Raw genomic sequence first — 25503 nt, 5'->3', positions numbered from 1 at the left:
TTTTCTGCGCAGAGAATTACATTATCTGCAAATAGGGATAGTTTTGCTTCTTCCTTTCTAATTTGAATGCATTTTATTTCTTTTTCTTGCTTTATTAAGCGGCTAGAATGTCCAACACAATGTTGAATAAGAGTGTTGAGAGCAGACATCCTTTCCCTGTTTCCAATCTTAGACAGAAAGCATTCAGCCTTTTAGTATTAACTATGATGTTAACTGGAAGATTTTTATAGATGACCTATATCAAGTTGAGGAAGTTCCCCTCTATTCCTAGTTTGCTGAGAGTTTTTATCTTAAATGAGTATTGGATTTTGTCAAATATTTTTTCTATATCAACTGATATGATTATATCATTTTCTTTAGCTTGCTGATATGGTGGATTACATTGACTGGTTTTCAAATATCAAATTAAGGTAAGTTTTAAAGGATAAAAAGAACTTCATCAGATATAAATATAAAAGCGTGTGTGTTTATTTGCTTAATGTCTATGTATCCTTACTAGATAACCAGCTCCACAGTGGCAGGGATTATTTATATTTGTTCAACACTATATACTATATGTCTAGTCTTCAAATCCTAGGACTCTATGGAAGTGGGGCACAGGCCCTAATGACATCACAGTTGCTCTTCTTTTACATATGTTATAAACCAGCACTTCACTCAAAATAGTTTTAAGGGCTCCAACGATGCAAAGAAAAAACACACACACACACACACAGAAAATCATTGCTGGAGGTGACAATGAGTTTTATCCACATAAGCACCATGGGCTTCAATGAGTAACAAAACACCCATATCTTTTTCAGGAATGGTTGGGTAAAATATGCAGGGCGGTGTCTCATACATATACTCACAGAATTAGAATACTGGAGAGGACACTGAAGAACAACTGGTTTAATATCGTGAGGTTCCAGATCAGAAACTTGGGTCCAGCCAGGAAAGAGACTTCCAGGTAACAGGCCATCCCCAGGAGTCAGCTCCAGGTGCATCGGACCCAGGCTCGTGAGGCACTGTCAGCCCACTGCTCACTCTTCCACACCACCATGTCCTACCACAACCCCCAGCACCCCTGAAGAGTCTTTAATGAGATTTTCTAGTTATTTTGGTGACAAGGTATTTGAAAAATAAGGTCTGTGCTTCTTCATATGACAAAATGCTTCAAAAACATAAAGTCCATTTTCTTCATAGTTGCCTGTGAAAGATTATAGGCCTATTTTCTAATTTTGACATTTATTTGAAATTCAGATTCTACTGTATAACCTAATATGAACTATAGAAATAATTAATATAAATGTGAAAATCTCAGAGTAAAGTGGAACAGTGGAGGAAAAGGAACATTCTTAAAGTTCAAGCCACTTTCCTGCACCACTTTACAGCATTTAATTGTCTGCTATTCTCAAACACAAAATTCAAACACTAAGCTGAAATTACTTTCCTCTCTAAATCTCTTTTCCCTGTTCTGAACAAAGGGCATGTGGACCTCTTTCATACATGTGTGTCTGAGAAGCTGTCGGTAAATTGCTATTTAAAGGAGTCCTGGAGTTAATTTTTGGTATAGTCAAGATGCCTCTCTTAAATCAGTTTACCTGGGGGTGAGGTCACACCCCTGTCAAACATACTCTGGTAAGCTAGAAGTTTTACAATCTATATACTCCTGGGTCTTTCTGATATTTTTCAAACAGCAAAATAGCAGCTCGCCTTTAAGATTTTTCACCTCTATCTCAGATCAAAGAAGAACATCTCTAAAAGACATTTATCTTTTTACTAACATCTCTTGCAAAAGGTCTGGTGGAAGAACAGATGAAAAATTTAAAAATAATAATGGCATTATTATTATTATTAGAGTCACTAACTGGGCACTTCATGTGCATTATCTCATTTAGTCATCATAATTCAAGACTGACATTACTTTGTAGTAAAAGAAAATGAGGCTCTACAGTTACATAGCAAAAATGTGGTACTGGTAAGAATCAGAAGCCCAGATCTAACTCCAAAGCGCATAGTTTTTCCACTGAATTGGATACTGGATAAATTTCAGCTATACAGACCAAGTCCACTTACTCTCCCCAAGCACAAACTCTTGAGTAGAGTTTGTCATTTGGTTCAACACATCCTTTAATACAGAGGAAGGCTTCAAGGAGATGCGCTGCCTCTGTGACCACTCGCTGCCTCCTCCCTAAACCACCAGCTTAACTGCCAGTGAACCGCCTTTCACTCCAGCAGAAGAGGGAGCTAGAGTGTATTCAAGAGGACACCACAGGTTACCCGAAACATAGGAGACCAGGAAGCTACCTTGAACATAAAAGAGGGATTTGTTATCTACTCAGGGCCCTCCTTCAAGTCAGTTTGATCTGTTACAGCTCCCTGTCCTTTCTTCTCTAGTCCTGTAATGTCTCCTATGCCCTACTGTCTCTGTTTCCATGTCCCCTTTCCTGTGCAGCGATGGGATTAGTGAGTATAGGGAAGGAGGAGTTCCCTCATTCCCCTATACAGAGGAGTTCCCTATACTACCCTCTTATGGGGAGTACAGGGAATGAGGTCTTTGCCCACAACAGCCAATCTCTCCTCAGGATGCAGCTGCAGACATCTTTCTGAAACACGGTTTCAGACTTAGACAGACATGCCTCTTGCTTTGAAGTCACAACACAAAATGCAGTAGCTTCTGTGACATTTGGTGAACTGAAATCTAGGCATCCACTTAGGTGACCACATACCCAGAAACAAGCAGCGAGATCTCTGAAAAGGAGGCATGGAAGGGTAGGGCTGTCACGCTGCTCGTAGAAAAAAAGGCAAAGGGCACTTCAGAACAGAGCAATGCTCATTCTTAGCATCATCATGCATAAGGGCAGTTCAGTGTTTTAGTTTGTTATTTGAGCTAATAAATCATTTTTTATTTTTTTAAAGGGACTGTGGATGTGAATTTCATCTTGAAATGCTTCAGGGTAAAAGTGATGCCACAGTCTTAAGAGGAGAGCAACAAGAATCTGTAGGCAAGACAACTAAAGAGACAAAGGCCCACTCCTTCTCCAGGGATGATGGCCAGAGAGGGCAGGCAACACACCCTGGCTGCAGAGCTACTCCTTCCCTGTGTCAGCGGCCCCACCTCTCTCCACCTGCCTACACCCCGCATCTGCTGGCCCTAATGGTCAACATATTCGTCATCTCTTTGTATTGTTCTTCTTCTCCACTTTTGTTTCTATTCCCCTACTTGGTCCTCTGTATTTTTATATTTTATTACAAATTTATATCCTTGCTATAAGCTGCCTTCAATTATTTGAGTTAAGAGAAAGGTAAAAAATAAATGATGATAATTCCTAGTTTCTTATCTATAGTTGGCCAAAAAATATATAAACAAAATAAACTTGTTCAAATTACATCTAAGTAAGAATATTCAATTTCTGTGTAAGGAGCTGAATAGCCCAACTAGAATCACATTATCACATTGGAAAGAATCTTAAAGATCACAAAGACCAACTTGGTCATCTTGTAGAAGAGGAAACTGAGACCCAGAAAAGATTCAACTTAACAAAGATGACAACACCATTTATGGGCCCTCCACAACTTTACGGCATGACTTTCATGCAATCAGCACTTTCAACCATTAAAAGGGGACTGTATATTCAAACCATCTTCCTGAGCCTAATCGAGACTTCCATGCATCAGATGATAAACACACATTCCACTAACAGAAAGCAGATACTTTACAACCAACCATTTTTAAAATTTTTAAGACTTTAGCCAATATAAGAACATAAGACAGAAAGTAATAAAATATGACTACTAGAAGGAAGAAACCAAAGTAGTTTTGGCCAAAACACAATTGTATATCTAGAAAGCTCAAATGACTCAACAGATAAATTACTAGAACAAATAATAGTTTGGTGAAGGGAATCAATTTAAAACTTTTAAAAATCAATAGCATTTTTCAATCCCAGCAATAACCAACAGAAAATAAAGTTATAATAGAAAAAAACATCTTTTATAATAACAGAGACATAATGGGATCTATTTGAAGCAAATTATAAAAATTTACTAAGAACCCTGAAAGAAGATCAGAGGATAAGGATAATAGAAAGAGATATACTTTGTCTGAGAAGACTGAATAGTATAAAATGCCAGCTCTACCCAAATTATTTTAATGTAATTCCCAATGGAAATTTTTAAAGGTAGGGAGGATTTCTGGTGCGGTTGAGGGGGACAGTTAAGAGAAGGATTTTTAAAATAATCCCCAAGTTCATTTGAAAAATTAAACAAGTGACAGGAGCCAGAAATTTTTAGAAAAATAATAAGAAGAAAGCAACAATAATAAAAACTGGCCCAAGAACTGACACGGCAAATAGATTCTAAGATATTTAAAAAGTTAATATATATTCTCATAAACCAACATAGAAATAGATTATATATGAAATAGTGATAAGAAACTGACTAAATATTTGGGAGAAAAATGAACTGATCTTCATTTCATGCCATGTGCCAAACAGACTGTAAAGAGTTCTGTAGAGTTCAGCTACATGTTTAAAAAGAACAGGAAAAAAAAGAAGAAATAGTGGTAATTCTTTAACTGATTTTGGGTTAGGAATGACTGTTCTACAAAAGAAGTACATGAAATAAATGAAAGATACATAAATTTGACCAATGAAAACTTAAAAAGACTTTTGATGTTTACAAACATCAAAAAACTCAAAAGGTTAAAAAAGAAATTGAGAAAAATTTCTGCAGTGAATTATCAGCCACTATTTACTTGAGTTCTGAGACAGAATATCAGCTCTTTGAAATGCTGATGGTCTTTTCAATATCCTACATCACATAAATAGTTCTTCGCATCATTTTAAACACAGAGCTGGGAAACACAAGCATACATTTTATTTCAAAAACAAATCTGGGCCTCGGAAAATAGCTTATTTGCCCACATATTTATGAGATCTCACATATGTGAAGAAATATCTTTGCTTTTAGAAACACTTTGAAACAACTCACAGCTTCTGGTTACATGGGTATAAAATAAAGTCTCTGAGATTTTTAAAAACCATCAGACTGCCACATTTTCGTTCTTTCAGAGAAAAAGGCTGTCTTTATTTTATAACTCTAGAATGATATATTTAGAACTAAGTTTTTTTCCTCCAGTCTGAAATCAACCTTAGCTTTTGGATTGTTTTAACGCCAAAGGAGATAGTATCTGATAAATCAAAATAAAACACAATAGAAAAAAACAGCTGAAAATTAATAGTACAACTATACTTATGCCTCCGTAATTTTTCATGTTAAGTCTTACAAGAGCTCCATGCTGAAGAAATAAATAGGCCCCTTGCTTTCTAAGTCTGCACTAGAAAGACACGAAGCAAGTGGGGCCAACACCTCTGAGTGGATGTTCAGCACAGTTCGAACAATAAAATCTACCTGTCCCTCTCTTCACTGTAAAAGGCAAAACATCTGCCCCAAAGGCACAAGTATCCACTACCTACTACACTTATTGTACATATAAGTACTACCACTTACTATCTGACAATACGACTAAATAAAAATGACGTCTATGTTTATATATCAAATGTTAAAAGTTTTTCACTTTCTACTTTGCTAAATATTGTACATTCTTTGATTACTGGTCACACAATTTCTCCAAAAACTTAAATCTCCAGAAATAATAGTGAAAAACTCATTCATGACATTCTACACACTGAATCACCCAATATAATTTTATTTCACCAAATAGCACTGCTAAAATATTATAGAAAAATTATTTACAATTACTAATTTCTCAGTAACATATCCATTTTTGCCTAAGTATATTTGTTCAGAAGAAACAAGTTTTGAAACTGTTTCAATCTGAATGACATCTGTGCATTTAATTAAACCAATCTTAGATTTCAATGTTGGTGAAAAAACATCATCAATATGTAAGTGCAAGAAACAAAGATTAAGAACACATCTATTAATAGTTTCATAGATACAGTCCATCAAACCGGACAGCTTCAACACTCTGAAGAAAAAACATCAACATAAAGCACCTGCACGTGATCACGTGCTGGTTAACTACACAGCCTTCCCTGGCACTTATTCCTTTTTATTCCCACTTCCCCTCTAGAAGTTCCAGGAGAGCACTTGCTTCTCTTTCTGGCCTAGATCATCACAAAGGATCAGATGGGGACGGAAGTGAAATGGACATGGGATTTGCAAATGTACGAGTCACTTAAAGCAATAAAAATCTCTCAGGTGAGGACAGTGACTTGGAAGTAGGCATTTCAGACAACTACACCTTGTATGTGTGTATGGTCACACATGCCAGGCAACTGATGCTCTCACAGGTCAAACAGCAACAGAAAGTCACATGACTCGGAAGCCAAATTCAGCTCCATCAAGTTCGCAGAAATCATTAAATCATCATAGAGAACATCAAAAGGCATTATCAGATCCTAATCTTAATTTATAGTCAGAAAGCCTTGCTTCTCGAAGTAGGGCTTGTATACACATGGAGCTACATGGCAGTGAACAAGGGTTCCACATTATCACAAGATAAACATGGCTCATCTGTCAAGATTGCCAATTTTGACTGAATAATTTCTTTTCCCCTGAGGAGATACATTAGTTATTTAATTGTTTCCTAATACTAGGGGATTCACAATTATTTTATGTTAAAGACAAATAGGGAAATATTATACATGAGAACAAAGAAGAACTCATAATTTTTAAACCAAAGTACCAGAACTATAAAATGTTTCACACTTTAGATCACCTCTTTAAAACTACTCAGACCCCCAAGTTAGGGTGGGATAGAGGATGGCACACGCACTATTCTCTGCCATTTGGGGTTCTTCAATGTAAAGTTCTGACATCATCATTACTACTCCACCACCATCTCCACCACTCAGATCATTTACTGAATACTCACTATTACATCTGGAACTAAGCTGAGCCCTTTACAAATATTATCTCATCTACCGTTGTTAAGACAACAGACTTGGGAATGTCAAGTCTGCACTATCAGACTTTAAAAAAATTAATCTACTTTTCATAGATAAATCGTGTACATGGTAATAAAATCCAAATGTTATAATAGGGTGAAGAGTGAAAAGTAAACTTCCAATGCCTCTTGTCCCTCCCTACAGGCATGTTTCCATGCTATACAATTCCAGGTGTGCATGTACACACACACACACACGTATATACCCATCCCACAGAGTTAATTTTTACACAAATGTTAGCATACTGTTCTGCACCTTGTTCTTGTCAGTTAAGAATTTACACTGATGATATTCCATAGAAGTCCAGTAGTGCATACAGATCTACCTCATTCTTTTAAGTGCTGCAGAGTATTCCATCCTATGAAAGCCCGCAATGTATTGAACCATTTCCCTATTGACGAACACTTGAAATTTTTCCAATACTTGGTTAAAATGAATAAATCTATAAAGAATATTCTTGTAAACATATATTTATGTGTTGACATACAAGCATTTTTAGGATAAACTAAAAGTTGAATTACAAGGTCAAATGGTTTATGTGTTTTGAACAGATACAGTCAAATGGATCTCCCAAGCACTAGCTACGAGCCCCCAACAATGGATGAGTGTCATGCTCCCTGCATCCTCTCTAACACTGTACATGATCAAACCATTTTATCCTTATACTGTCAGGGAGTTTTACTAAAATAAAGTTACACTAAATAATGTGTAAGAAAAAGAATTTTTTTAAAGCCCTACTTTGTGCAAAATACTGTTGTTTAAATCACCATCCATGATATCAAAGAATTTAAAAAGTATGAAGCTGGAGCACCACGGTATTCACAGTGAAATATAGAAATACAGAAAAGAGCACATGATTAACAAGAGGCCAGTCCTAAAGTCCCATGGAGGTGCAGGAGGAGGAGCAGCCAATACAGAGAACTGGGAACGCACTCATGGAAGAACCGAGGCTCCAAGTGGATGTCCACTGCCCAGTCAGGTCTGGAAAGCCAGAAAGGAGCAAGGAAGATACAGCAGAGAGTGGACAAACAAGATGAGAGGATGCAGAGTTCAGTCAAAACAGACACTTACATAGCATGCTGTTGGTCTAATACCTGGCTGGGACTGATCAAAACACCAACAGGCCATTCAGACAAGAGAAGCAAAGCGGCAGCCAAACAGCACAGTTTCACAAGTAACAGTCGCCAAAACGAATTTCTAAAACTCTGCTATAAACAGAGAAAAGCAATTCAGAAGGGCACTCTCCTCTGCTCTAGGTAATCATATCCTTCAGAAAGGGATCAAAACCTAATGAGGACGGATTTTCTTTAAACATTTTCTAGATTCACTTAAGGACTCTCTTGAAAATATCTACTTAATATGATCTTGTTGCTCAAAATAAGTAAATCAAAAACAAGACTACAGCTTCACCACTTCGTGTTTTACTATCTTGCTAAACTCCTCCTCCTGCACCACCATGGGACTTTAGGGCTGGCCTCTTGTCAATCATACGATATTTTATGAGTATGTTTCCATGTTTCACTATGTTGAAACATAAACATAAACTGCAATTCAGTCACTTCAAACCAGAGAGAGCAGCATACTCTAGCAAAAACCAGAGTTTTGAAAGAAAAAGTCCTGGGTTCAAACTCTGAACCCATCTTAACTATTAAGTGCTTTGATCTCTTAAAACCACAATTTCCTCATATGCAAAATAGTTATAAATGCCATGCAAATGAAATGAGATTTCACATATATATATAAAAGGTGCTAGGAAGGTGCCTGGCACACAATGAGTTCTACACACAACTTTCTTACTCCTCCCTTACCACCCATTTCAAGTAAAATGAAAATACATAGTATCACTTAAATATTCACTGCTCCAAGCCCATCTTTTACGTTTTTCTAATTTCACTGACATAATTCCATCAAAACAGTAAAAAAAGGCATTTGATTATGACAAATGGCTAGACAATTCAAAAAGTAGAATGGCACATGTTAGAATTACCAATGCAAAAAAAAAGATTTTGGATTAAATTCAAGATGTCATGTAATAAACTAAATATTAGTATAACATTCTTGCTTTGGTCTATGAACCTAAGAGCTGAGTCAACTAAAAATTATTCATTTTCTGAATAAAAACAAATTTCTAACATCTGCTCTTATCTATTCCTTAATAGTGAGCCTCTATGTTCCTGCTGTAGCTCACCCCTTGTCTGGATTCTAGCCATCTTTCCAGAGGAGCATCTAACCTACCTGCCCTTCACACATTGTCACTAGCTGCTCTGGCACAATATCATGGGCAAATATACTGACAGACGGTGTTGAAACCACATAACATTGCCCGTGTTTTCTTCATTTCCTCTCTGACTCTAAAATATCTTATACCTAACATAACAGAAGTGCATTATATACCTTCAGGTGCATTAAAAGTAAGTTCTCTGACAGAGCATGGTTTTAAATAAAGCAACATGAGGTAATCTGAGTAGCTCAGCTACTTTAGGTTTATCATCAATCATCAAAACCAGGCAGAAACTGCTCGAGTAGCATCTTTCAGACTTCACATAAATAAATCTGTGAGTTTCCAAACATTCCATGCTTTCAATTAGCCTTTCTATGGCTCTGCTCATTTCTTTTTTAGAACCATATACTTCTTCCTATCGATTCTTAGCACTTCATATATTGGCAGGAAACCACTGCCAACCTAATATAATGTCATGCATTTATGCAGTGCTTTTAATTAAGTCATTTTGGAATCTCCTTAGCATTCTGATGAAGATGATGTGTTATCTTCCTTGAGGAGAAGGCAGTTTAATTCTCCTTTGTGTTTCCAGAAGCCAGCCCAGTGACTGCTACATAGTAGGTGCTCAGTGTCTGTCACTGGTCACCAGAGTGACACAGTCCTGGGTTGGAATCCTGGCTCCACTACTTTCCAAATCTAACCAGGAGCCTGAGCAAATCATGTTAACTCTCAGGACTTTTCTTATTTGAAAAATGGGGGTGAAGAATATCCATGCCACAGTTTCTGTGAAAAGTTAACTGAAATGACATATTTAAAGTCATTAGCAGAGTAGGTGGTGCATAAGGGCTGAAGAAATTGTAAATGATTGTCACTACACTATACATACATTCTCACAGAAGTTTGCTCTGAGATCATAAATTACATAGATCATGTGGGACCATGGGTTCAAAGTAACATGCCCTTTGACCAGTGACTACAGAGGGGTGAAACCAGGCAAATGTTCTCTGGAATCCACCCTGACCATTTTGGTATATCTCCCACACCTTGTTTCATGGTCCAATTCTGTCAACATTGATCACACACTTTGTTTAGACTCAATGCTCTATGACCCAGTAACAACTACTGTGAGTCCTAGGCCAGCAAATACACAGGTCTCTCTTCCGTATGTCCTTCAGCGGATATAACCTTTGATATTCACTACTGGTCCTAACATCCCAAAAGGAAATAGCGAGGAATGTCAGGAAAGTTAACTTGCAGGGTCAGAGAAGAAGAAATCCTAGCCACTGGAAGAACAACATTTCTTGAGCCCTTCTCTTTGGCAAGGGAGTCAAAACAGGTAGAACAGGACAGACTGGACATAGAGGAAGCAGTGACATCGAATGCCCCTGGAAGATGTGAAACATGGCTCTGGTTAATCTCTCATTATGAGTATCTAAATACAAAGCACTTGAAAACCACAACTCATTAGTCTAGTAAACATACTTTGAAAGAGATGACATTAAAATGAAGCAGACCATGATTAATTCAGCCAAGCAAAATAAGAGAGAAAATTAGATGTTTTATCCAAAGATCACCTAAGTATAAACATGCAAACTTCAGAGTCCCTAAGAAATGACAGTCCAAAAACATCTGGAATAAGATTATCAATGAAGAAGTATTGACTTAACGTCTACTATAACAATGTTAACATTTGTACAGTCTTTTAGGAGTTACAAAGTTTGTTCAGACACTTGCATGTTCTTACTACTCAAATCTAACTACCCCATCAGAATAGAATGAATGAATATATCTCTGGGGCAGCCTGAAGGCATAATCTAAAGTGGCCTCTTAATGAACATGAAATTTCTTTGATGCCACATGTTGGTGAATTTTTTTCTAATCCCAAATATCCCTGTATTTGTTGTAATCATGTCTACAGGATAAAACCCCCATAAAAAAATCCCTCAAAGATGGGGTTCAGAGAGCATTCAGGATGGTGATCACATCAAGGTGTTGGGAGGGTGGCATGCCCTAAGAGGCTCTACTCCTCCACCCTGCACCCTCCCCATACATTACCCTATGCATCTCTTCCATTTAGCTGTTCCTGAGTTGTATTCCTTATAATAAACTGGTAATGCTAAGTAAAGCTCTTTCCTGAGTTTTGTGAGCCAATCTGGCAAACTATTGAACCTAAGGAGCAGGTTATAAGACCTGAAGATTTATAGCTGGTTGGTGAAAACAGGTGGGAACCTGGGATAGTGACAAGCATCTGAAGTCGGAGGGAGCCTGGTGGGACTGGGCCCTGTACCTGTGGGGGTCTGTACTAACTCCAGGTAGTTAGTCCAGAATTGAATTGAATTGTAGAACACTCAATTGGTACCTGGAGAGTTGGAAAATTGGTTAGTATGGGGGGAAAAAATATGTCCCTATTTGGTACCAAAAATATAATGAGTGAAAACAGCTCATAGGTACCTCAACCACGACAACAATGGTTTGTAGGACAATAATTACAGTCAATTAAGAGACAATGGTGAATTCATTCTAGATTTCACTCACATTCACAATTTTGAACTATCACTCTAATTTTGGGAGAAATTGAATAAGGTAAAGCACATGACTGATTTTGGAAATCAGTAAGCTATAGTACCTTAAAAATATTGCAGCAGATGGCCTACTTCAAATTACAAAATAATAATATTTTATCAGCTTGTTTAAGAGTTGGCTAGCAGTCACACATTTCTTACAGAGACAATGTTCACAACAGTGGTTGGAAATCTACCAGGCCTCTTTGTAACTGAAATATAGCACTCTATTACCCTACAACCTACTCAGCACATAGAACAGGGAAATTCGAAAAGGTATGTTCTGATTTTGCAGCCCTGATGGTAGCACTAGAGATTTTCCCTCCCTCTAATTTCTCAGACAGCACACTCCCTCAGTTCAAGGCCAAGAGTGGTGAATTTCGCCATGGCTGCCCTGCACAGCAAAAGTTGGCTGGCAAAGGTTTATAAGGTTATGTCTGGGAACAGTAGTGGGAAAGAAGGGCTCTTTAGCACAGAACTAGGCTCATCTGCAGTAAGGAAACTTCCACATTATTAACATTCAGGTTCACAGAACAAAGTTCTAGGACTTAGGGATGCAGTGGAAAAGGCGTTCACCAGGAGAATAGTTCAAAAGTCATTCCTACTACAAAAGGATTCCTAACAAAATATGTCATATCCTGACAGCCAACAGAAAAAAAGAAAAGAGGCACCAAGACATCTAAAATATACTGACATCAGCTACACTTAAAAATTACAAATTAACACTAACAAAAAGATGTACAGATAGTATATTTCAGAGGTGTAATGGAAAAGAGGGATTAGCTTAGGAAACTGAGGCAGACATTCCCCATAGTCATACAGGAACCCTTAAGAACAGAACTCAGCCAGAAGCTGGGTCTTCTGGATGCCAAGCTGTTAATATTTCATAACATGACATTGCCATTGCTGACACAAGGATGCCAATATAAAAAAGAGGGTAGGGGCTCCTACCTTCAAATCATTCATGCTCAAAACTAAGAGGGTAGCAAGATGGCTCTGCAAGACCACACCATGCTTCTCCACATCACATTTCTCAAATAACTATGCCCATAGTGGATTTGGAGTGGAGGATGTGAGGGAGGAAGAAAAAGCAGTCTCCTACTAAAGTTAAAATATTTTCCAACATTTAAAAAAAAAAAGCTAATACGTAGACTCTTCCAAATTAATTCTCTTGCAATTTTGGGGGTGGAGGGAACTTAATGCTGGCCTATGCTGGAATCTAGCATAAATGGACATCTGCTTAAACAGCAGCAAAAATAAAAGGCATACATTTAGTTATTTTAAGATCTATTAAGAACAGTATAATAAGTGAACTTGCAAAGAATAGCATGAATTTCAGAGACTCTTTAACCATTTAAGAAGAGATCCTTTCTATCCCCTGCCTGATCTCTGAAGGGATTAAAATTTCCCAAAATGTTACTAAAAGTCAGCTGTGCAAACAAGGCATCAGTATGTCATTTCAATAAAGCCCAGGACAATAGCAAGGCCCAGGGGAACCCATAAAGTGGGGAATCAACACAAGGCGAGGGGCAGAGCAGGATTAGCTGTCTCCTTCCTTTCCCCTTCCCCATAGACTTTCTATTCTCGGGTGGGGTAGGCTGTGGTCCAGTCACGCCCAGGATAAAGGGTAAAGAAGAAAAGGAGGAAAAGGTGAACTCAGAGCTGCAGCGTGCATTGATGCAGGTCGTGCACTGCAAACCCCACAGGCGATCCTCACAGTCCACAGCTCACTGGCCTTTCTGTGTCTTCTCCTCTTCATCAACCACTTCACAAACTATGTAGATTTCCTATTATATGATAGAAAAAAGGTGTAATAATAACGGGCAGCATTAGCACAATGCCCATTAAATGTGAGATAGTAAAGAAATTAATTTCTTTGACTTCCCTGTTTTTTTAAGGGGTGGGGTAAACTCAGCTGACTGGTAGAAAGGCACAGTTTCGCTAGTGTTAGCTGAGCTCTCACTCCAGCTTCAGGCATCAGGGTTAACGGGCACCTGCATCTGGGAGCAGCCTAAGCTGATTTGCTGTTATCGTGACTGTGTTTTTCCAAATCTACTCGGTGTTTCATGTGTGTAATGCCCTTAATACCAGGTCCGGCTACAGCAGTGGTTAGCTATGAATCCACACCACAACGACTGCATGCTCCCCACACCAGCTGCTCTGCGCATCTGAGGACACCTGCACATGGAGACACACTAACGATTACAGGGCAAACCCTGCTGCTGTGGGGCACATGCAGGGCCTCCCATGTGGCCGACAGGCTCTGAGCCTGGGGTTCTAAAGGGAATAGAGTGACAGCACAGGTGGGGGAGAGTGAGAAAAAGGAGGAAGTGGGCTGTATACTCTGAGCCCAAGGCCCACCCATTCTCTCCTCCCTGCTGGGGCCACCAGCATGGGAGAAACCCGCCCTATCCCGGATAAGGACCCCAGGAAAGCCACAGAGCAGCCATGTGGACGAGGCTTCAGCTGCAGAGGTGCCAGGATGGCCCTGTGCAGGATGGTAATGACCTGACTGAGGGAAATGAGAAGTGTTCCTCCTCACAACACATCAGGGCCCCTGCTCTAGAACCTGTGATCATTCTGTCCAGAGCAAAAGAGATGTCCTGCCAGTCACCAACACAGGAACTTGGGGTCCCTGGGGCTGAGTGCAGGCCCTGAATCCAGTGATTACACATCGGGGGAACGGGGCAGAGTGGGCTGTGGACTGACGGCCACGTGAAATCAATGACACCATCCTGAACGACCTTGGACAAACCTCCACTGCAGTTTGCCCAATTATATTAACATGAGATAGGAGGTAATCGTCACAGCAAAAATTTTTACATAGATTCTAAACTGAAAAACTACATAGACAAACAGCCATACAAAAAACTTGTATCTGAGAATGTTTCCAATAGTAGTTGAGAAGACAACTTAACAGCTCCTCCGTGACATTGGGTTATGTGAGTTTTTTCATCACTGTCAAGTAATGCTTAAAAATGTATGCTTTTATATTCGTTTATTTTATTATTAGCGGTATTTAAATTTTTTGATATTTTTGTGTAACTTTTCTACTTCTATGTTCATGACATTTTACTGCTATGGTGATGATTGTTTTCTAACTATTTCGTCCATGATATATATTGCATATGTTGGAAACATTTGATCATTTGCCTTTCATCCTCTCTCATGATGCTTGATAAGAAAAACAAGCATATGAAAAATTTTATCATAAAGAATAAATCATGGCACCCTCCTGAACAGCTGCACAATGTTGTTCATGGCTAGAGTAAAAATGTATGCAAATACAGTTTTCTAGGAAACTTGCTTGAGCTGTAAGAAGATCACACAGCCTACAATAAACCACCCAAATGTTTGTGGCTCCTGCTCTTCAGCAACTGAATGGTCTTTGTCCTCCTGAAATTGGAGGCTGAGCACGGCTGACACCGGCCCCTGCACAGAGAGCAGGCAGTGCAGTTGGGTTGTGCCAGGCCCTGGCTGCTGCTGGGTGGCACAGGGGGCAACATTTAGCGCACCCATCAGAAGCACTTAGCATCAGGGGACAAAATATTAATAATGCATCACTCCAACAATTTCTTTAGCTGCAATACTCAAGCTGGAAATAGATTTACTTCAAGTGCTGTGGCACTCCATGGCAGCAACTCCTCTCCCTTTTGACTGAGGAACAAACAAAAACTAGATGTTAAAACATCCACCAGAGCTGCCTCCTTCAAGGGGATGAGAAATCCACAAGGAACTGGTATGCTATGTATCTATGGAGCAGGCAAGCAACATAGAAACAGTCTTTTTTAATCTAAGAAGACCAACCAAACTAAAAAGGAATACTATGAACAATGAAAGCCATTTGGATAAGTGCTCAGATTTCTGGAAATCTGCACCTGTGAGCTGCCTACGACGAACAAGGAACCAGACATTTGCCAGTGCTGCTAACAGACTCCTTCCCAAGGCAAGATGGCACATGTCCCACCATGACAATCTCAGGAGGCAGGGAAGTGACAAAGGAAATTCGTGATGTGTTCTCGGTGGAGAGCCAGCCTGACTCTCCTTCAGCTGAACACGGCACCCTTGGTGCGCATCTTCCAGAAGAGGGACTGACCTCAGGGGCTGCAAGCCAACCCAGGAGAGGCCCAGGGAAGGCCGGATTCCACCATTCATGCCTTCAAGCGTTAGTGAACAGTGACATGGTCTCCAACACTGTTTGTGCACAGGTTCTCATGCACCTGCACTGTGGGTCCCTGAACTTGTACTCTTCATACGTTGATAAACGAAAATTCATTTTACCAAGATGGTTCAAAGGCTCCTGCACCAGCGTGTTCAGAAAACGTGCCAGAAGCAGAAGAAGAACTGAGAAAGGAAAGGGATGCTGGTTGAGAGGCAGGAGGACCCACATATTCGCGTGAAAGCAGAATGGAGCTGTAACAAACACGTCAACGGAGAAGTCCCCCTCTCTTCCCTGCAGTTATCCCTGAAAAGGCAGAGGCTGCAGGTGAGGGCAGAGGAAGCGGGGCAGACCAGAAACCAAACAGGAAAGAGAAGAAATCCCAGACGCAGACTGCCAGCCAGTTCCAAGCAGGTAAAACGGATGTGCCTCATCCTCGGCCTCTGCTGGATCATTTTACAGCAAAATACGATAGGAGCTGCTGTCATGGCAGAACCACGGCAGCCGTGCAAAGTCCCTGGGGGAGCAGCTTCCTGCCAGCTCTTCCCTGCAGCCCAACAGTGACACCCCTCCCCCACCAGCTCATTCTACTCTGTCCAGTCTTCATAAAGCCAACACTTGGCACCTCTGTTGCACAAACTAGGGTAAGCCCAAGATCACAGGAGAGAGAGATTATACACAATATCATTTTGTCCATCAGAACTGTGTCACTTTAAATGACTCACTGAGTCTTTTAAATAAGTAATAGAAGATAAAGAAAGAAAAACCTTCTTGAGAGGGAAAATATTATACAGCTGAAGAAAAACTTCTGGAATTTTCACATGACAAATTATATGCCCTATTCTGTCCTTATGGGTAAAATATCAGTACCTTCCTTATAGATACTTTTAATTTTCACCTAGAAAATGCACAGATACTTTAAAAAGCAACTCAAAAATAAAGAACAACAACAAAACCACCTGGAAACAGGATTATTGTGTCTCAAACTGATAAAAGTAATAACACTGCAGTGGCATCCCAGAGAAAAGCTTTTAAACAAAACAATAATTTTTGGTAGGTATTGGGAAAAATGGGAGCTGTCACTTATAAAATAAAAGAACTAATTCAGAATAATCAAAAATTTTGAGTAATAACACAGGAGCTTAACATGACAAACAAGAACATGGACATGGAAATCAAACTCTCATAATCATCCCTGGAAGCATTTCTGGAACTTTCCCTCTGGACACAAGTTTTTCTCTTCAAAAATAGCAGACAAAAACAAAACAAAATGAAAACAGACAGAGGAAGACGAATCCTGCCGGTGCTGCACTGAGAGGGAATCAGGGCCCACAGGTACATCTCTAGGAGCCGCTGGCTGAGGGCTTTCCCCAGGACCATCCTTGTCCCTCAGCTACAAGCGTCCTTGGGGACATCAAGTGCACTTCCCCGCCCCATCAAACCAAAATGAAACAAGCAAGAAAGAATACATGTTAAAGCTTTAGTTCTTCATTTTAAACATGCAAAGCATCTCACGTAAATTAAAACAATAGAAAAACAGATCTACTTGCTACCCAGCAAAAATAAGACTCTTTAATGAGAACATTCTCCAGGCTTCACAGCCTCATCACCAGGATAACCACTGTTCGATGTGCTAGCAACCAACTTTCCTACGCACAGGCAAACAAGCATTTGTTTGTATAAAACATCGAGACTATACTCTACACTTTCATAGCCTCCTTTTTAAAGACTCAGTGTTACTGCAATCATTTCACAATTCTTTGAAACAATTTCAATAGCTACATGAAATCAAAAGAATATGTCATAATTTATTTTGCCACTTTCCTGCTGGACATTTAAGCAGCTTTCCATGTAAATTTATACTTATTTACAGGCTTATTCCATGAACATTTGTCTGGCTCACCAGATTGCAAACCCTTGTTTGTTTTTAGTTGTTCTTATATTCTCATTCCATAGCAGCACCTGAAACACATTGGGTAGACTATAGTGAATAAGTCAATGAATAAATTAATGAACCTACCCTTTCATTCTTGGCTCAGATCAGCCTCAGCCACAAAACATTCCTGATCCACCTCAGCTGGACATAGTGGTTTCTCTTCTGAAATTCCCTGTAGCTCTTTTTTTTGTCACTTCCTTGCAGGGAAAAGAGGAAAAATGCTGTTTCTGGAGCACTGTTACATGCTGGGCATTGGGCTAGTCATATTCCAGAAGAAAGCTGAGACAAAAAAAGAGTTGTATCTCAGCCTAGAAGACATGCCATAAAACCTAACATGAAATGTTCAATCAAGTGATCTTCCAGGGGCCAGCCCTGTGGCCCAGTGGTTAAGTTTGGCGCACTTTGCTTCAGCAACCTTGGTTTGGTTCCCAGGCATGGACCTACACCACTCATTGGTGGCCATTCCATGGCAGCAACCCACATACAAAATATAGGAAGACTGGCACAGACGTTACCTCAGGGCAAATCTTCCTCAAGCAAAAAGAGGAAGATTGGCAACATATGTTAGCTCAGGGCCAATCTTCCTCAGCAAAAACAAAAAAGCGGGGGAGGACCCCTTCCAGAACTCTTCAGAGGCCTCACCAAGCCATCTGACTCTGGAGAAAGCTCAAGATCCCATCTAAAAGAGATCTCTGTCCCTTGTGCCTGCGACAGTTAGAGAGGACAGAAGCCTAGAGCACAGTGCAGCTAAGGGGATCTGTCATAGTGGCTGACCCCTGGGCAGGGAGATGTGAGCCAGCAGCTCAGGAGTGAAGGCGCAACCAGGGCCCTCTAGGATAAGTTCAACTGACCCCATCTTATCAACAGAGGAACTAACAGTGGTTTTTCAGGAACTGTGACCCCTTCTCCAATTCAGGCCAGTTGATACCACCAACCCATCAACTGGGCCTGCACAAATGCCCAGTAAGTGACCCTTTCAATGTCAAAGGGCTGAAAACTCCATCCTCAGATCATGCTAACACTGTTTTGTGAGTATGCACCTAGGATGAGTCACAAAGCTTGACTCTGCTCGTGCAGATCATCATTACCTCACTTCTGCTTAACTCCAATCCTCTATCTCTGCACTTCAGACAGCCCTGCCCTTTATCCCAGAAATGTTGCCCCAAACTTTGGATTGGGGAGACAGATCTGAGAGCATATGCCTCCTGTCCCCTTGCAGATTGACCTCACAAATAGAGTTATTTTTCCTTTCCCAAAGGGTGATCCCATAATAACTGGCTCCTTATGCACATTGAGTGGCAGGCCCTTGCCTGGTAACAATTTTTGGCGACCACAAAGGGACAAAGTCCTGTGACTGTCCACCCAATTGCAGGGTCTTCTCATCAAGCCTAAGCCACCACCTAGACAATTTTGTCTAGAGGCTCGGCTGATTGGATTCCCATTTCCCCACTGAAGCACTCTAGGCCCCAAGGTATTGTTTTTCTTTTGGGGAAGAAACAGCTTCTATATCAAGACATCTCTGGGCTCTCAGTGAGTATCTTTAAGAAAGCAACTGTTCTTCACCTTGTTTGTCTGGTTTGATCCCCTGAAAATATAAGTTTGGCTTGTATTCTGGGGAATCCTGACAGGCTGAGTCCGAACACTAGACCTGAACCACCCAAGGTGATGAGAGGCAGGATAAAAGGCTCATTCAGGAAGTTGATCCTGAGTAGCTCCTAGCGCTGGTTCTGAGCACCTCCTGGCACTGATTCTGAGCTGCTCCTGGCACTGGTTCGGAGTGGCTCCTGGCACTGGTTCCAAGCGACTGGTGACAAACTACCTAGTCTTCTGGTCTATGTTATATGGAGAATTGTATTGTGTTTTAATGTTTATCTAAATTGAATTGGCTGTTTGGGGAACTAAGTTTCTCAGTGACTATAACAAACTGTCAGGTATACTAACGTGAACCTAAATAGCTCTGCTTACCAAAGAGGATGTTAATAGGACATTGTAACATGCTCTGCAAAGAGAGGGAAGAATGTAAAGGAAAAGCCACAAATAAGTCATTAGCCCATTCTGGAGAAAGAAAGAAGAAAGAAGGATTCTGAGACTTTCTTGCCTTGTTACCATATGGCACTTGTTCTCAACGGTAACTGCCCAAAATAAAGACATCATCTCCCAGCCATCAAATTGCAAACCAGAAATACAGGTGTGAATTATCACTCACTCAAGTCTACAAAGGGCTCCATTTTCTTCCCCCCAAAACGACATTTTTAAAACTAATGAATTTCTCAGATTCTTTACCTCTCATATGGGAGACATAAAAACCACAAGGCTTCACACCAACAGTTATTTAAAAATAATGCAAGACATTTACCTTCCTTCACATCATAAAGCTCGACTCCCTCTACTTTTTTGTGCCATAAGGCACATCTCTAAGCAGTTGAGCAAGTATGTAACTAATCTTATTAATAATTCCACAAAAATGCTATAGCACTTCCTAAGGATGTCAACGTATATGAGGCATTTAGAGGGTGAGGGAGAAATGGGTGGTAACTGGAGGTTCCAGCATCCAAACACATTTTATTTGAGACAGGAGAAATGTGAAACTTAATCAGTTTATACCACAGGTTTCTTGTACGGATGACAAATGATTGTGGAGCACACACTAAACACAGAAGACACCCACCTAATGGGGATGAAGTACACACACAAAAGCTGAGTCCAAAATTTTCCTCTCTGTACATTTCCCTGTCTGAATGCTCTCACCCACCACCCCTGCGCTGTCCTGACCTCGCCTCCTCCAAGGCACAGAGGCCAGGATCAATGATGATAAGAGGGAAACATAAACAAACACAAGAACCCCACCCTCAACTCATCCCACACTCCCAGCTCCACCTCTGCTCACTGCGTCTTCCCCTCTTCTCATGCCCAGTCTTCCCCTTCCTGTTCCACGCTCGTTGAAGGAGGCTTCCGCAAACGATGCAAGAACACATCAAGCCCAATGCACCACCCTACATGATCTGTAAAGACCTTTTACCATAGAAGACTTCAAAAGAACACGAGCATCATGAAAACTACAAATCAAATCGCTTACTGAAGTTAACACTGACGTCAGGAGAGTGACTGGGGCAATGATCATTTTGCACAGGTGACCCAAGACAGGCGCTCTACGGAATCAGGGAAAATCAATTCCTCTTCCTTCCCTTTGAGGCCCAAGAGTAGGGCAGATCCTCTCTGAAAGACCAGCCCTCACTGATAACCCTGACATTTCCAGTATAAATGAGAGGATTCTTATGATAGCTCGCGCTAAAACAATTTAACAAGCTCCCATCAAATCTGAAAACCAAAAATCTTAAAAAGCACAAATTTCTCATGTTTCAAAGGATGAAAACCAAACAATTTCTCAACCTCTCCCATACCAATCAATAATTTCTCCCAACCAATATTTCATCTACAAAAATAGCCATTGACTTTAATATCCATTCCAGTCTCTGTTTTGTCTTAAGAGGTCAGAAGAATGCAAAGAAGTGAGAACAGAAAGGAGCAAACCCTTTCCAGCCACAGCACAAAGACGGCACTTTGGAGACCTAGAAGGGCTTACGTACCCAGCACAGGACAGAGGAGCAGTGGGCTAAGGTGAACACCAGTCAACTGGACACCTGCTTTCATTCTCCACTTTTGGGTCTTCCCATCATTAACGCATCTGCAGCCGCCCTCCTCCAGCCTGCCTCAAGCTGCCTTGCTCTCTGGAGGGCAGTGTATCTTCAGGGAGAACCGGACCTATGAGACCAGGCTGGTAACATCCATGCCATGTGGTGGTGACACAGCATTTCCCATCTCAAGATGCTCAGGTGAAAGGCTTCTCAAACCTTCCGGAAAACTGCAGACTTTACCCTCTTGAAAGATTCACAAATGGGTATTTGCATTTTCTGAACCAATTTGACCTTGGGACCTATTTATCACATGGCATTTATTAATATCCAAGCCTCCTGTGTTCTACAGAACACCTTGGGAAAGCACTGAGTTCGTGCATCTGAAATTTTCTCAGTCTGGTCTGTGTTCCAGGCAACCAGGAAAGTGGTGAAGTGGCCCCAACAGCCCGGAACTTATTTCTTCCACCCTGACTTTCCCAGTGGAAGGGGTGCTGTTTTCACCACACACACAGCTCACTGCTGAAATGGACTCCTGAAATGTACGTTCTGGGCCTTCTCAGGGCCACATCTCTGAAGATCCGTCCTGCCCTCTTCCCTCCTCAGCCAGCTAACTTCCACCCATCCATCCTTTCAATCCTCACTTCCTTTGGGAAGCCTCTCCTTCCCACCTCTTCTCCCAAACCTAACCTCCCTTCCCCCAGGCTGGACGAAGCGCCTATCCTCTATCCTTATCTGCACCATTCAACAACCAACAGTAAACAGATGCTCCGTTATTACTTGCTTGGCTCTAGGCACATAATAAAGACTCGTGAATGAACCTCCAACTAGTGTTTGCTCCTAGAGGACAAGCACTATATTTTACTCACTTTCCTGGCTGTAGCACTATTCAGGCACATAGTAGCTGCCCAATAAATGCATCAGTTTGACAAATACTTATTATACATATGATATACGCATCCAGCTCCTAATATCCCCTCAGGAGTCAAAACATTAACTACTTGGATAAGTTAATTTGTCCATTAATGGAAAAGGATTGGGCCAGGGAAAGGGGCTCTTCCAATTTAATAAGTGGATTTCAAATATACAACAGATGTTCATTCTGAAGTCTTCACTTCACAACTGCTCTCTGGTTCGTAAGGATTTTGACATGAGGCAGGAGAGCAGCAGGAAGGCCATGCCGCTGGCCACCACCCTCCGGTTAGATCTGAATGAGGCTCCTCCAAAAGCTGTAACCCCTGGGAGGCCCACTTGCCTCCCCAAAGGGCCTAGAGGGCACTGTCCCTTAGGCTAAATAGGGTTCCATACACCCTTAGCGTTTCCAGAACTCTGGACAGCTTCATTTTTCTTTCACTTTTTTGAGGTAGAATTTGTACTCAAGACTATGTCTTGCTTATGCAGAGAGGGACTTAGGGGACTACAGATAAATTAATTCCTAAAGTGCTCTGAAAAATGCTACACAAAGTGGTTGGTTTTCTCATCTCCCAGATGACTATAATGACCCCTTAAGTGATGTCAAAAAACAGGACTCTACAAGACACAGTCCTGAGCCTAGGGAGGCTGCAGAGCCCCAGGGTTGAGAGCACAAGCTCAGGACATAAGCTCTGCCACTCACCAGCTCCATGATGTCAACAAGCTACTTAACCTCCCTCAGCATTCCCCAATCTGCTAAATGGGCATTTGTGGCTAAAATGAATTGGAATGGTAGAGAAACTTTTGGACAATAGTGAATGCTCTTGTTATTTGTTGGTGTTAATATCATTGTTATACAATCTGCTCAAGAAAGTGATAACTAAGATACTTGTCTAAGACAAACATACATGTGGACCATTCAAATCAATAATCACCTCCCACAATCCATCACTAAAAGCAACTCAGAAAATAAGATGTTAAATGCTTACCCATTAAATTTTTTTTTGATTGATTTTCTTTATTTTTACAGAACCATCTCCCCTGCCCCACAAACATGAATGAAAAGAGGGAGAAGAGCAGGGGAGGAGAGAAATCCTCCAGGAAACAGTCCAGTCTCTGAAGTTTTACCAGGTGCAGGTGGAGGGGCCGGTCTTTCCGGAGCTCCTGACAATCCCATAAACTTAAGCTTTGCTGTTATTTTGGCCACGATGCTTTTGAATGCCACGGAGGTGCCAGAGAGCTTCTTAATTTGAATCTCATGGAGAGAACCCCACAGCAGTTTGCACACCTCCATCCTCAAGACAAAGTCCTTTGGGGTGGCCAGGCCATGCACATACAGCTGGGGGAAGGTGGATCTGACCAGGGCTCCACCACTATTGCTGGTATTGTAGGTGCATGGGGAGGCTACAGGGTGATGGTAGGGGCTGTACTCGGGTGTTGGTCTTCATCTCCAGGCCAGGTATGGGATTACAGTCACTTTGGCTGTTCTGCTGGCCTTCCACTCTGACTCCTGGTCCTCATTCTACTGATTTTCTGTTGCGTTAGACAAGGAAGTAAAGGTGGGAATGGCAGTACTCCACTGCTTGGGTTGACAGAGACCCTAGGCTCTAACTTACAGGATGGGGAAATACTTCAGTAGTGGTGGGATCAGCTGTAGGCAGGGAATTCATAGTGATGATACAGCCCTCCCCAGCTGTGCTATCTTGTAGCCCACAAGCCAACAAACGGCCATTACTTCCTCATGCTTCGGGCCCATCAATGAGTCATGGGTCTCTTCCCACATGTAGCCCATGGACAGCATTAACTTAGTCTGCCAAGGGTCCTTATAGTCAAGGAGTAGCTCGATGTAAGGTTTCAATTCCTCTTCAGAGCCCATGTTTACCCACCAGGTCCCCTCATGATTTCCTCCAAAATGCCTCTCTTACTGGGGTTGAGAATCAGGAATTTCTTCAGCAGGTTTTCACTCGCTATGGACATGAAGACAGCAAAGTCATGTATTCCACTCAATACCCACTCCCACAGATCTCTGAAGTCCTCTCCCTCAAAAGGCAGGGACCCAGGGCTGGTCCCGTGGCCTAATGGTTAAGTTCAGCATGCTCTGCTTCAGCGGCCCAGGTTTGGTTCCTGGGCACGGACCTGTACCACTAGTCAGTGGCCATACTGTGGCAGCATGCCACATATAAAACAGAGGAAGATTGGCACAGACGTGAGCTCAGGGCAAAGCTTCCTCAGTAATTAAAAAAAAAGAGGGTTCCGCCGGGTGGCACAGCAGTTAAGTTCACACGTTCTGCTTCAGTGGCCCATGGTTCGCTGGTTCATATCCCAGGTGCGGACATATGCATTGCTTGGCATGCCATGCTGTGGTAGGAGTCCCACATATAAAGCAGAGGAAGATGAGCATGGATGTTAGCTCAGGGCGAGTCTTCCTCAGCAAAAAGAGGAGGATTGGCAGCAGATGTTAGCTTAGGGCTAATCTTCCTCAAAAAAAAAAAAAGAAAGAAAGGCAGGGACCCAGTGACCATCATAAAAACTTGACTCCAAGTCTCCACACATTCACCGAGGGGCCATGGTAATTATGGCTCTGGAAGAGTTCCAGGGCATAATAAGGGAGACTACCATAGAAGGGATTCGTCTTACTGGTGCTGCTGAACACACTGCTGAGGCCAAAGTCTGCAAATCTGACCTTATGGTCAACATCAACAAGAAGGCTTTCTGGCTTTTGGTCCCTGTGGACAATACTCTTCTAGTGGCAAATACTACACAGTGGACACCATCTGGAGGAATTTACCACAAGCCTCTTTTTTTTCACATGGCTGTGGTCCAGTACATAATCAAACATCTCTTCTCCACCAGCATACAACATGACCAGATAGAGTGTGCCCTGGGTCCAGATCACCATAAACAGTTTCATAGTACTAGGGTAATTCAAGGCCTTCATGCTTTGGACTTGGAGCAATAGTCTCCAGAGGGTGTAAAAGCTCTGCTGACTCATATTAATTACCTTCATAGCCACCTCTGTCTCAGTCATAACATGCCAGGCCAACGTCAACTTGGAGCAGCTTGGTATTTTTCATTCTTTTTTCCCTTTGCTTCTCAGTTTGGAAGTTTCTACTGATGTATCTGCAA

The 25503-nt window shown here is 41.3% G+C and overlaps 1 protein-coding gene across 49 annotated transcripts in view; it reads right to left on the bottom strand.

Moving 5' to 3' along the window:
- FARS2 (phenylalanyl-tRNA synthetase 2, mitochondrial) overlaps window positions 1–25503 on the bottom strand; it is a 465546-nt gene that overhangs the window by 394856 nt on the left and 45187 nt on the right. For 10 of the 49 annotated variants that reach the window (XR_011429879.1, XM_070244873.1, XM_070244893.1 and 7 more), the window contains one exon: window positions 17918–18112. The exons of 34 other annotated variants lie outside the window; for them this stretch is intronic. The gene's annotated coding sequence lies outside the window, so the exon portion shown is untranslated. The remainder of the gene's footprint in view (window positions 1–17917; window positions 18113–25503) is intronic. 5 more of the 49 variants (XM_070244880.1, XM_023624070.2, XM_070244874.1 and 2 more) reach the window with 1 other exon arrangement.

The sequence above is a fragment of the Equus caballus genome, chromosome 20 (genome assembly GCF_041296265.1).
Source record: "Equus caballus isolate H_3958 breed thoroughbred chromosome 20, TB-T2T, whole genome shotgun sequence".
Taxonomy (NCBI): Eukaryota; Metazoa; Chordata; class Mammalia; order Perissodactyla; family Equidae; genus Equus; species Equus caballus.
This window is presented reverse-complemented; position numbering and strand designations above follow the sequence as displayed.